The sequence below is a fragment of the Mus caroli genome, chromosome 7 (genome assembly GCF_900094665.2).
Source record: "Mus caroli chromosome 7, CAROLI_EIJ_v1.1, whole genome shotgun sequence".
In the NCBI taxonomy this organism is placed as follows: Eukaryota; Metazoa; Chordata; class Mammalia; order Rodentia; family Muridae; genus Mus; species Mus caroli.
Window position 1 is genome coordinate 64747624 of NC_034576.1, and position 13619 is coordinate 64761242.

At 37.1% G+C, this 13619-nt stretch overlaps 1 long non-coding RNA gene across 2 annotated transcripts in view; it reads right to left on the reverse strand.

Moving 5' to 3' along the window:
- Nucleotides 1–13619, reverse strand: part of LOC115031483 — an 88227-nt gene that overhangs the window by 42611 nt on the left and 31997 nt on the right. The gene's annotated exons all lie outside the window — the stretch shown is intronic.

The window sequence follows — 13619 nt, forward strand, 5'->3', positions numbered from 1 at the left end:
CCCCAGAGCTCTTGACTCTAGCTGCATTTGTATCAAAAGATGGCCTAGTCGGCCATCACTGGAAAGAGAGGCCCATTGGACTTGCCAACTTTATATGCCCCAGTACAGGGAATGCCAGGGCCAAAAAGTGGGAGTAGGTGGGTAGGGGAGTGTGGGGGGTAGTGTATTGGGGACTTTTTGGATAGCATTGGAAATGTAATTGAGGAAAATACCTAATAAAAAAATTTAAAATAAAAATAAAAAAAAAATAAATAAAAAGAATTATGCAACTTACCTACTGTTTCCTAATAATAGTTCTTGTACTTTCTAGTCTTTTGTGCACTAGGTTAATTTAGTTCTATAAATGTTTCCCTACTTTTGGAATATTTGAGGATGAAATAATTTATGGTCTTACCTGATGATCTATTAAGATAGAGTTAAGAGGACCCTACCAAGCAAAGTAGCAATGGAATTATTCAACATTTAGATACATCAGATGAATATTATTTTAGCCTTCCAGATGAAGAAACACTCTTGGCTCTACTGATGCAAGACTGATGCAAGAATGGCACATCTTAAATTAGAAACTGTAGCTTCTATCTCTTTCTCTGTGACAGCTGATAGTCAGACTTTGTGTAGACCCAGGGCCATCTGATTCCTATAATATAGACAACAGCCTGAAAGTAAAACCCTTTGCACTGGACACCTTTATTAGATACCCTTACTTCTTCTTGAAGGAATATATACATTCTAATAATGAGTGAAATGAGGACCAATCAGAGAGAGAGAGAGAGAGAGAGAGAGAGAGATCTAACATCTAGGCGTGGAAATCAAAACATGCTGTTGCTTGAGAGATCTCCATCAGAGATGCTGATACATTTTTCTCTCCCTCCCTCTTGGCTCTACCTCCCATTAACAATAAACAAATCCAGCCAATTGTACCTGGTGGCTGATAATGTATTTGGCTACTTGGACCTAGATGCTTGCTTTCTAAAAGAAAGTTTCCAATTTTTGGAACTTTCTGATTGTGACTGTGGACTGCCATGTGCAGCTAGCAATTGACTCTTTGTTACTTAGCTCTGTCAATTGTCAAGTTCAATATTTACAGGTTTTAATTATAGTAACATATAATATGTTTATGACTATTAAATCATAACATAAACGAAAAGCTTGGAATGTTTTGAAAAATATACTTTTAAACCCTGCTATAAATATACCAACTTTGCATAAAGAATCTCACAGTGTCATAACAATATTGAAATAATTTAAGAGGTATTTACTTTAGAAAGAAATGCTTAAAATATTTGTATATTCTCAAAATTCCTTGTTTGCATGGAAGTTGTATATGTGTTTACACACATGTCTGCATTAAAGTCATATCCATTTTAGTATCTCAGATGTAATTCATGTTGAAATTATTACTATTTGAATATTGAACAGTTGAAAAAAAGGTAGTCTCATTACCTACTGTAGAATTTCCTTCCAATAACCATTTTGAATATACCATTCTACATTTAGGTACTTATACTATTTAAGTAACAACTTAGTTAAATTAAGAAATCTATGTGTTCTTAAATATGGGTACGCACACCCGAACATGAGTAAACTCTCAGAGTAATCATTCCTGAGAATATCTATCTCTCCCTTTCTCTCAGCTCAATAAACTATATTAGACCCTCTTAAAATATTTGGGCTTCACGATTCTTGCCTCAGTATGTACTAGAACCTTAGCTTTGTGAATTTGGTATAAGAATTAGGCAGGCAAGCCCATCTTTTCCGAATTCAAGAATAAAACTTAAATACCCATCACTTGTTCAATGCAATGACTGATTAAGATAATGTTTCTAATAGTTATGAAATTTTCCCAAGAGGCTGGAATATCTGGACAGTAGAATTCAGAGATTGTATAGTTACCAACATTCTCTAGTCTCTAATAATTTCATGTAAATACCAGTATACCTGTTTGTTAAAATGTTTATCCTATAAATAAATCCCAGGTGCTCATATTGCCAAGCCATCATGTAGGTGACTGAGCCAACACTAGGGTGTGCAATTAAAATAATATAAGCAAATATCAACATAATAAATATAACTTAAGGACCACAGTGATATTCATTATGTATAACCATCTATTCTACTTCCTTCCCAGCTCTGATTTTATCCTATGTGCTCCTCCAGTTTCAACATTGTTTTCTAAATACTGGATTGATCTATTAGAAAATAAGCAAGTCTCTCTGTTAGTTTGTGTGTGTGTGTGTGTGTGTGTGGGGGGGGGGTGATCACCAGATAATTTGAAATTAGAGTCAAACTGAGGACTCTCCTGTATATAAAAATCTCAGAGTTCATCTATGTTGCTTTACTTTATAAGTTTCATTTAGATGTTTCTTAAAATATTAATATCTTAATAGCAGTCACCAATGCTATTCATATTGCCAAAGTTTTTACTCACTAAAACCTTGATATGACAATGTAAACCTGAAAATAAGAGTAATATAAAACACAAAATATGATTTTATCAATTTTTAAAAAATGTATAATTTGTTAAATTTTATTACTTATTAGGGTATAGATGGCTTTGTTCTTAAAGACTTGTCTGAAGTTTTTGCTATAACATTGGTAAGTAATGCTTACTTACTATTGCCTGGGAGATAAATTATGCTCAAATTATTAATCCTAGACTACTATAAATAGAAAGTGAGATCATGGATTTTATTAGGTTATATGTAAGTTTTGTATCCTATGATAAAATAGAGTAAAAAGTAGTATCATTATTTTATATTTCCAAATTGGTTTCTCAGGATTTTGGTCTATGTACCAAATTTATACTGAGATTTATGTAGGCCACTACAAAGTTACAGTATTCTGCCCCAAGATGTTTTACACTTCTTACACATCAAAGAAAAAATCCACCAAGGGGAAGTATCAATGCTGCACATTTTTGCCCCAAATGCAAGAGCATAAACATTCATACTAAAGCTCAAATCACACATTGAACCTCAGATACCCCACTCTCACCAATGTACAGGTCATTGAAACAGAAACTAAACAGTAAAACTAACAGAAACTATGAAGCGAATGTATTTAGCAGATATCTGCAGAAAATTTCACCGAAAACAAGAGAATATACCTTCTCAGCACCTCCCTAGCCTTCTCCAAAAATGACCATATTATCACACACAAAACAAGTCTCAACATATACAAGAAGATTGAAATAATTCCATGCATCCTATCAGATCACCACGGACTAAAGTTGGTCTTCAGTAAAAGAAAAACAACAGAAAGCCCTCATACACATGTATACCACATTGCTCCTAAATTATAACTTGATCAGGGAAGAAATAAAGAAAGAAATCAAAGACTTTATACAGTTCAATGAAAATCCAGATATAATCAAAGCAATGGTATAAGGAAAAGTCATAGCACTTAGTGCCTTCCCAAAAAATTGTAGAGATCTCATACAAGCATACCTGAAAACTCTAGAATAGAAATAATGAAACAAGTCCAAGAGGATCAGATGACAGGAAATAGTCAAACTTGTGGCTGAAATCAACCAGTTAGAAACACAGAGAATGATACAAAGTCAACAAAACCAAGATATGGTTCTTTGAGAAAATCAATAACATAGTTAAACCCTCTGTCAAACTAACTAAAGTGCACATAAACAGTATACAAACTAGCAAAATCAGAAATGAAAAGGAAGATGTAACACAGAAACTGAGGAAATTCAGAAATCATCAAAACCTACTACATCCTATACTTTACAAAACTGTAAAATCTAGATGAAATGGAGGATTTTCTAGACAGATATCACGTACCAAAGTTAAATCAAGTTCAGGTAAACTATCTAAACAATCCCATACTCCTAAGGAAATAGAAAAATTCATGACCTACCCACCCCAAACCAAAAAGACACAATGCCAGATTATCTTAATGCAGCATTCTGTCAGATCTTCAAAAGAAGCTCAAATGTCAATTCTCCTCCAAGTATTACACAACATAGAAACAGAAGAAACACTAACCATTTCATTCTATGAAGTCACAGTTACTCTGATACCTAAACCGCACAAAGACCCAAAAAAAGAAAGAGAACTTCAGGGTAATTTCATTTATAAATATTGACGAAAAAATACTCAAATTCTTGCAATCTGATAACACATCAAAACTATCATTCATAATAAAGTGGGCTTCATCCCAGGAATGTTGGGAAGGGTAAATATAGAAAAATCCATCAGTGCAATTAACTGTACAAACAAACTCAAAGAAAATAGTCACATGATCATCACATTAGATGCCTAGATCCAATGACTGGTCCAACTTGGGAATGATCTCATTGCTGGGGCACCAGGGCCTGAGACTATTCCATGATGTGGTACTAGTTAGGAGCCTAGGATGGCTATCTTTAGGAAATCCTACCAGCAACTGACTAAGACATACACCAATACACCCAACCACTGATGGAAGTCAGGGACCCAAATATTTGAATTAGGGAAAGAATGAAGAAGCTGAAGGGGAGGGTGTCCCCATAGGAAGACCAGCAGTTTCAACTAATCAGAGAGTGCCCAGAGACTGATCCACCAATCAGCAGCATACACAGGGCAGTCTGAGTCCCCTGCCACATCTGTAACAGAGGACTGCCTGGTATGGCCTCAGTAGGAAAAGCTTAATCTCGAGAGAATTGAGGAAGGTTGAATGAATGCTGGAAGAGAACAGACAGAAAGATGATGGTAAGACAGTATATGTGTATATATATATATATATATATATATATATATATATATATATATGGGGGGGCAGAGAAATATTTATGGAATAGGTCATTGAAGAAGAATGTAGATGTCAGAAATTTATATAACTCTGAAGAATAGAGTAACTTCTCATGGATAATCAGCATCTGGGAAGCAATCTGAAAGGGACTTTTCTTAAACCCTACCATTGAATTATCAGTGTTTTGTATAGCAACAGGATAGCTAGTATCTGGTTCTAATCTCCTCATGTATTAAGACTTCTTAATAACCTTTGTTTTCTCATACACCAGAATATTTTTGCCAATAACAAAATTTCCCTAAGGTGATATTCTTCCATCAACAAAATATGAAACCATTGTAAGATTATATTCTACACTTTGTCTCCATTATCCTTCTTTCTATGTTTGTGATACACATTACGACCAAAAGCAATGTGATGACTAAAGGGTAAATTTTATCTTAACACATATAGTCAGTCACAAAGGGAAGCTGCAACAGAAAGTTGTGGCCAAGACCTGTAGGCAGTAACTCAAGCACAGGCCATGTGTATTACTGCTATTTACAGGCTTGGGAACACTGGTGGAATACCTATCTTTTTAAACTACCCAGGTCCATTTGCCCAGAGTAAAGACTGAAAAATGTGGATGGGTGCTCCCATATTAATAGTAAGTAATCATAAAAGAAACATGGAATCAAATTAATGCTATAGAAAAATCCAAACAACCAAGGTCACCTGGTTACTTAAGAAGACACCTTGATGTAGTCACTGGAAAAGGGTATTTTTTTAAAAGGTCATTGTCAAACTGGATGACTTCAGATTAAAAAAAATATATAGCTAAATATACTCATACTCAGGACCATGCAGAAAATGCAACCCCAAATATATCAAAGACCTCGACATTAAAGACAAATAAACTGAACCTATTGGAAGATAAATGTGACAAGTAGCCTTAAAATCTCTGATGCAGAAAATGATAAGAGAATAACGTTAACAAAGTCACCAAGACCAACAACTAATAAATGAAACATCATGAAACCAAAAAGTTTCTACACAACAATGCTCATCATATTTCAGAGAAAGTGACACAGTACAGAATGGATGCATCCAATAGAGGACAAATATTCTGAGTATATGAAGAACTCAAATAAACCCTATATACCAAGAACAAAAATAACATATTTTTTATGATAAGGATCATATCCAAACAGAATCATCTGTACAGGTACATCAAATTGTTGAGAAATATGTAAAGAAATGTTCATTAGACATATGGTAAAAACAAATACAAAAAACCTGGGATTTCATCTTATACATGTCATCGTCGCTAAGCGATACTTATGGAAATACCTGTGAGATTGGGGATGGGTTCTCCCATATTAGTAGTGAGAAATCATACAAGGCACAGTAATCAATGGAATCAAATTGAAGACCCAGACAAATCCAGACAATTAAGGCCACCTGGTTACTTAAGAAGAAACCTTGATAAATATAGTCACTGGAAAAGATTCTATGGCACACAGAAGATAAAGATGTAGAGCTGGTGTTCATATAGAGACCTTATTCCTATGAACAAGTGTCTTTCATACAAAAAGGTTCTCTGCATGCTAACAGAAGAGATATAAAATAACAAGCCAGCCATTGATCTATAGTAGCCCCTTGCCGGCAAGATATGCTAGTGTTATGGTGGAATAGTTTTAGTATTATTGTGGGAGTAACCAACCCATATCTTGACCCTATGAGATAGTATTCACATCCAGCATGGCTTAGGAAACCAAAAACCAAGTCTATATAGTGTAGGTCTAGTGCTATTCAAAGATTGGCAAAAAGCCAGGCAGTGGTGGTGCACACCTTTAATCCAGGTACTTGGGAGGCAGAGGCAGGTGGATTTCTGAGTTTGAGGCCAGCCTGGTCTATGGAGTGAGTTCCAGGACATCCAGGGCTACACAGAGAAACCCTGTCTCAAAAAATTGTAAAAAGAAACACACACACACACACACACACAAAGCAAAATGAAATAAAATAACTAGTAATGATATTCTCCTACATGCATAGAACAGTGCCTAGCTCAGCCATTTTTAGTGAAACTTCCTTCTACAGGAGAGAGCAACAAACATAGAGACCCATAGTTAGATATTATGAAGACTATGAATGGCCATAGAACACTCAGACCAACTCTGACTTTTCCATCAAATTCATTCTTTCAAGGCTGAGAAACATGGTGAAAGAAAATATGGAAATACTATAAGAACTAGAAGGGACGGAGGAAACCATGTAAGGTAGTTATCTCTAAATCCAAATGATATAAGCACATGGGAATTCACAGAGACTAAGGTAGCATGTACAGGGGTGATATGAGTCAACACCAGGTCTTTAGTGTATGTAGCATACCTTCAAGTTAATTGTTTTTGTGGGATTTCTGAGCATAAACTGGAAGGCACCATACAAAGCTGTACTGGGAAAATGAACTTCCTGGAGATGACCCACCATCTTGCATGGCTGTGATGATTGAATCCTGGAACAAGATAATTCCAAGCTTTGTCCCAGAACAATTTCTTGCTGCTAATGTGCCTTCTCATTTACCACTGCTGTAATCCTCACATTTCTGACATGGTGTGATTGGGCAAAGGTGGACTCCAGAAAAATAAATAGCTCCATTAAAAATGGGGCTCAGAGCTAAACAAAGAATTCTCACCTGAGGAATACTGAATGGCTGAGAAGCACCTGAAAAAATGTTCAGCATCCTTAATCATCAGGGAAATGCAACCTGAGATTCCACCTCACACCAGTCAGAATGGCTAAGATAAAAATAAAATTCAGGTGACATTACAGAAGATTTTGAGTCTTAGAAAACACGAATGGAAAAGTTTCAATTCAGAGCAAGTAATCTCACAACTGTTGATGCAAGAAAATTTACCTACCAGCACAACTCTGGTCACTGTCAGATATTGAAATCATAAATGAATGACACTCCATGCAGATGATGGAGGACTTTAATCCTGAAGCATGAATGATGGAATTATAATTAGAATCAGTGTTTTCAGAGGCAAGAACATGTTTTGCAGAGTTGACATGAGCAGGTGACTCAGTAGGACCGGGGAGAAGGCCAGAAAGTCCCTCCATATGCTGGGTTTCCTCTTTCTCCTCAGGTTTTAGAGAATGTATTCATTCTGGGCTGAGCAACATGCAGTCAAGCCATGGCTAGAGTCTGGAACCAGGTGAGAGCTGCATACCAGCCAGGAGCTTGACTGGTAAAATCCTAGATATAGGGAGCTGAATTAGCTATTGTTGCCTCTGTCTTCAATGAAATAGAGAGTGGATTGAGAACTAATTTGGAGAGAGATCTCAAACCAGTAAGTAGGAGTCAAAAGACAACTGTTACTTGGGAGATATTAATCAGGACTTAGTTGGGTTTTTTGTTTGTTTGTTTTTATTTTTGTGTTGTTTTTTTCTGTTTTTGTTGTTGCCATTGTTATTGTTTGTTTTTATTTTTCCTTGGCCATGCAGTTTTTGCTTTGTTATGCCTTGTTTTCATCTGTCTCTCCTTGCTTCCTATCTATTGCAGCAAAAGTGGTGAAAATAAAAGGAGAAAACAGGAAAAACCTAATTTATCCTGTGTTCTCACTCTGGCTCTAGTTAACAACAAACTAAATGAGCCAATGGTACCTGGGGCACAGCATCTATCTGGATTCTTGGACCTAGTCCCTAGGTATGTACCAAAAACTCCATTTCTGTCTGGGACCTTCTGTTTCTGATACTGGGGTGTAAAATCAAGTTTTCTCCAAACATTTCCTGTGTCATTTATTTTATCCTACATTGTAATATGAATTAATTCTAACATTGGATGATACATTTATGTGTATTTGAGTGTCATTAAAAATGCCATTAAGAAAGTGCAATTAAAAAATTGTAAAATGATATGTGTTCAAGCCTTGTTTTAGAAATATTGTTAGCATAGTATATTTTATAATGTCATAATTATATAGAAATAATTATGGAGGCATTTATTTAGAAATGAAATGTTTAAGGTATAAATATTTTCAACACCTCTTGTGTTTGCATATTCTTATGTGGCATTGCATAAAGATGGCCACTTTAGTATAGTTTCTGTTACTCTCCATCAGGTGTAATTGATATTCATTACATATTTTATTCAATAAACATTTTAATACTGTATCTTTGGAAAAATTCAAAACATTCTTTACACTAGAATTCATATAACACCACTATCACCTCTATATCCAAATATATTTTGCTCTTTCTAATAACAACTGACATCATTCACATCATCTCTGTGTGCATGAATATTGCACCATCTACTGGAACGTGCATCTTCTAGCATGCATCCCCAGAATAAATCCCACTCTGTTTTTTCCACCAGCTAATTAAATGCCAATAACTATTCTAGTGGGATATTTTTTTCATTATTCCTGCCACAGCCATACTGGACTTTTATCTGGCATTATATGGTATAAGAATTATCTATTTAATTCCAGCTGATGGGAATTCAAGAGTGCCTTTTACACTCCTGTCACTACACTTGGGACTATATTCTAACACTATTATCCCTTCTTCTTAATCCTTATATCCTAAAAAAAAAAGTCCCAGATGCTCATTTTCCTAAGAAAGGAAGTTGCTTTCTGAGCTTTTGACACTGCCATGAATATGATGACTTTAAAATGAAAGACCACACAATGAAACAACTGCTGCTCACTCTAAAGATACTATTCTAAAGAAATCTATTCTTCTCTCTTCTTTATTCTGATGATGCCCTCCCCAGACTTCCAGTTCAAACAATTATTTTTGAATTTTTTATTGACTTTTTTGAAAATTGGCAAACATTGTCTCTGCTATTCCACTTTGATCCCACACATATTATGGAGCAACAGCAGCAGAGAGGATTGACCTATATATATTCCATCACAGTCTGCTGTTTAAATCCTAAATATTGCTGATATAATGTGGGAAATAAAGGGGTGACAGGGAGAGAGGGGAGGGGGAGGATAGCCCCCATCTGGCCAGAGTTCCTCCTGTGTGCTGGGCAGACGGATGCAGGAGGGCTGCTAGATTCTTTCCACTAGGTCCCAGCTGGGCATCTAAGCCACTGACCCCACTCTCAGTGGGTGGATAAGGGACAACCCCCAACCCGGGTCCTGTGGCAACACCCTGTAGCTCCAGGGTTATGGATTAGAGGGCTGAGGGAGGGAGGTTCCCACACAGGCAAGAGTAAGTGCAGAGGGCCTTGATGAACAGAGACAGTCTATGGTTTTAGAGCTTTATTGTAGAAAGGCAGGGGTAAAGAGAGGAGAGAGAGAGAGAGAGAGAGAGAGAGAGAGAGAGAGAGAGAGAGACAGACAGACAGACAGACAGACAGACAGACAGAGACAGAGACAGAGAGAGACAGAGGGAGACAGACAGAGACAGAGACAGAGGGAGACAGACAGACAGACAGACAGACAGACAGACAGACCATGGCCAAGAGGAGAGAAAGGGGAAAGAGAAAGAGAGAAGAAAGGCTAGAGTAAGAGGGAGAGAGTAAGGGAGAATGAGGAGAGAAGAGAGAAAGAGAGTGAGAGGAGAGAGCAAGAGTAAGGGGAGTAAGACAGTGAGGTGGGGCCAAGCAGCCCCTCTTATGGTGTGCTGTTGTTATCTTTACTCTTTCTAGGTAACTGTGGAGGAGTGTAGCCTGAAAGTCAGAAGCTTGGGACATTGTCTACATGACTACTAGCCATACTTCTCCTGTGGGGGCTGTAACTTCTACAGGAGCCTTGAGTCCAGGAGACATGGTCAAATGCCTACTGTCCCATGTAGGTGGGAATTTCCAACCATTGTGTTCTCTGGGGGTTCAAGATCTAGCCTCGACTGGAAACTAGGCTGTCTGGGTATAGCCCAATGTCCCACAATTTACTTCCCAGTAAAGATGGCTTTAGAACTTATTACTAAGATGCTACTTAGTCTCCTGTGTCACTAATGTCTGTAGTAGTTCTACTCAATAGCACATTATTGTAAAATTTACAGAGGACTTGAAGGTTCTAGGTAACTCTGTGATTTTTCTACTGTTTGAAGTGTTACAATTTTCTGAATCTTATCCCTTATAAAGGTGTTACTGTTTTGTATGCTCAAAAACACACCTGAAATTTCCACAAAATTTATTATGAGTATTGCAGACCTATATTATAGTTAAAGAGAGACTTCATGTCAGTTGCTATAAACCTAGACAAGTACTCATGGTTTGTGAAGTCATAGACCCTGGAGAAGAAACTATTTCTGCTAATTGTCTGAAAAAATAAAATTTCTAACTATGCTATAAGTGCTAATGCCTACAAACAGACATTTTGATGAGGGAGGCTCCTAAGAGTCAATGCAGGAAACCCTAGCCAATATGCCTAATATTAGGGACATGGAACCAGAGGAGGACACCTCCTGTAGCTAGGTAAGAGCCACAGTGGAAAGGTAAGGAAACCAACCTATCCAAACTTTACACCCAAAATTTGTCCTGTCTAAAAGAAATTCAGGGACTAAAAGAATCATCAACCATTAACTTGTCCAAATTGAGACACATCCCAAAAGCAAGGACCAATCTCTGACACTCATTTTTTATTTGATTGTTTGTTTGGTTTTTTGTTTTTCGAGACAGGGTTTCTCTATATAGCCCTGGGTGTCCTGGAACTCACTTTATAGACAAGGCTGGCCTCGAACTCAGAAATCTGCCTGCCTCTGCTTCCTGAGTGCTGGGATTAAAGGTGTGCACCACCATGCCTGGCTGATCTCTGACACTCTTAATGATACACTCTTATGCTTGAAGATAGAAGTATTCCTCAGAATGGTAGCTTAGTTTTCAAGCAAAGAGCCCATGACAAAATTCCAAAACCTGTTAAAATGCAAAGAACAACTGACAAGAGTATGTAAAACCACACTGGAATCTGCATTTGTTTCAGTCAGGTGCTATGTAGAGCCTCTCAGAGAACAGTTGTGCTAAGCTCCTGTCTTCAAAAAATAATAAAGGCCCAGGTCCACATAACACTTTGAGGCAGCATGTTCATGTTTCTCTTTCTGAGGTCTCTATGGAAGAAAAGGACTAGGTTGTATGAGATTCTGTTATTTAATATATTTTTTAGAAAAGTTAAATCCCCATGTCCACAACAAATGTTTCCCACAAAGAAACAAAACCTTCCCTCCTTACACACTCAACCCACTTTCTCTTTAATTGAAGGCACTGCTAACTTTATACTCAAAACAAACTTGGTAACATTTATTGTCAGTGTGTCAGAAAATCTTAGAACTACTTCAGGTTGAGAATTGTCTGAATCTAGCCATCTCAGAAAACTTCTCCATCCTGCTTCCAGATAAAATATGCTCAGGGAAAAAAAAAAAAAAAACCTCCTCTCTTGGTTCTCCCACTATTTTCTTCTTGTCTGTTAACCAGGAAATTAAAAAAGAACGTAAAGAGTGGCCTATTATTTAAACTAATATACCCACGTTTTAAAAGTATTTTCTATCATGCCTTAATTAACTATGTGAAGTTCACCCATTCCTCTCATCTTTTGTCAATTTTAGTTACAGACCAAATGTCCAGGATGAAGCCTGAACTCCAAGACAGAAAGTTGAAGACCTTGAAATCAGGTGGCCTTTATAAGACCCAGTCATCAAAGCTTCTTCCTTTGCTGAACCTCATGTGTCAAAATATGCTTGAACAGCACTACAGCCCAACTCACTCCTCCTCACTTTGTTCTTTCACCCCTGAAAAGGTGCTGCACAATTTCTTTTTGAAGTCAGAGTTCTCCCAAATATATTCTGTGGCCCTGGTTGATCAGTAAAGATCTGAGTACATTAACATTTTGTCATCTGCTTAAATACTTACTAATATGAGTATTTAAAGATACTATCAGCTCTGGAATCTATGCTATTGTGCAAGATTGGTCAGTTTTTGCTGCCTAATTCAAATAAAGATCTTGCTTTGCTGGATTCTTCTGACTTTGGGTTGTTTGGTTTTATGAACCCCCAAATTTGGTGCTATGTATGGGAATGAATCACCTACAAATTTGAATACCAAAGCTAACTTAGAAGGACCCAGGACTGTTTTTCAGTCATCTTGATCTCTGTATGTAAACTTGTATTCTGTTTTCTGGATACTGTGCCTATTTGAGAACGAGAAAAGGATAACCTGGATACAGTATGGCTCCTTTTATCAGAGTGTTCCAGAGATGTAGCAGGCAATAATCATTTCAAATTAGGGGCACTTCTGGTTGTGTTTCTGGGCAAGCCAGATTGTTCCTCACTGTCACTTTGTATCTATAGTTTCCTTTAGCTTGATTTGTGCACTGTTTCATATTTAGAAAATGGGCCAAACTTAATCTACTGACCATTAGGCCCTTTCTTTAATCTTAACCCATCTCAGGAATTTTAGAATCAAAAGCAAAACAAGGAAACAAACAAAAACTACAGAATCAAAATGAAAAAAAAAAAAACAAAAAACAAAACAGGTAATCTGGTGCTGTTCTTGGAGCCATGCTCCCACAGTTAGGAGCTGAGCACTGCTGGAGAAGTTGTACCTCCTGCATGAATCAAGCTGAAAGCAAGTCTGAGGTTGCCTGATCTGTACAAGATGCTCCCAAAAGGGTACCAGCAGTTCCTCAGCTTCCTCTAGTAAGTAGCTGATTACTAGTCCAGCTGCAGAACTGCTGTGCCCATGGGAAATAGATTCAGTAGTTAGCAAGTATTTCCACCTTGAAATTATAGCGAAAGGAAATAAGGAAATTTTGTCTGTTTTTTTTTTTTTTAATTCTCTCTTTTTTTTTTAATTAGGTAATTTCCTCAATTACATTTCCAATGCTATCCAAAAAGTCCCCAATACACTCCCCCCCCCAGCCCCCCACCCACCCACCCCCACCCCTTGG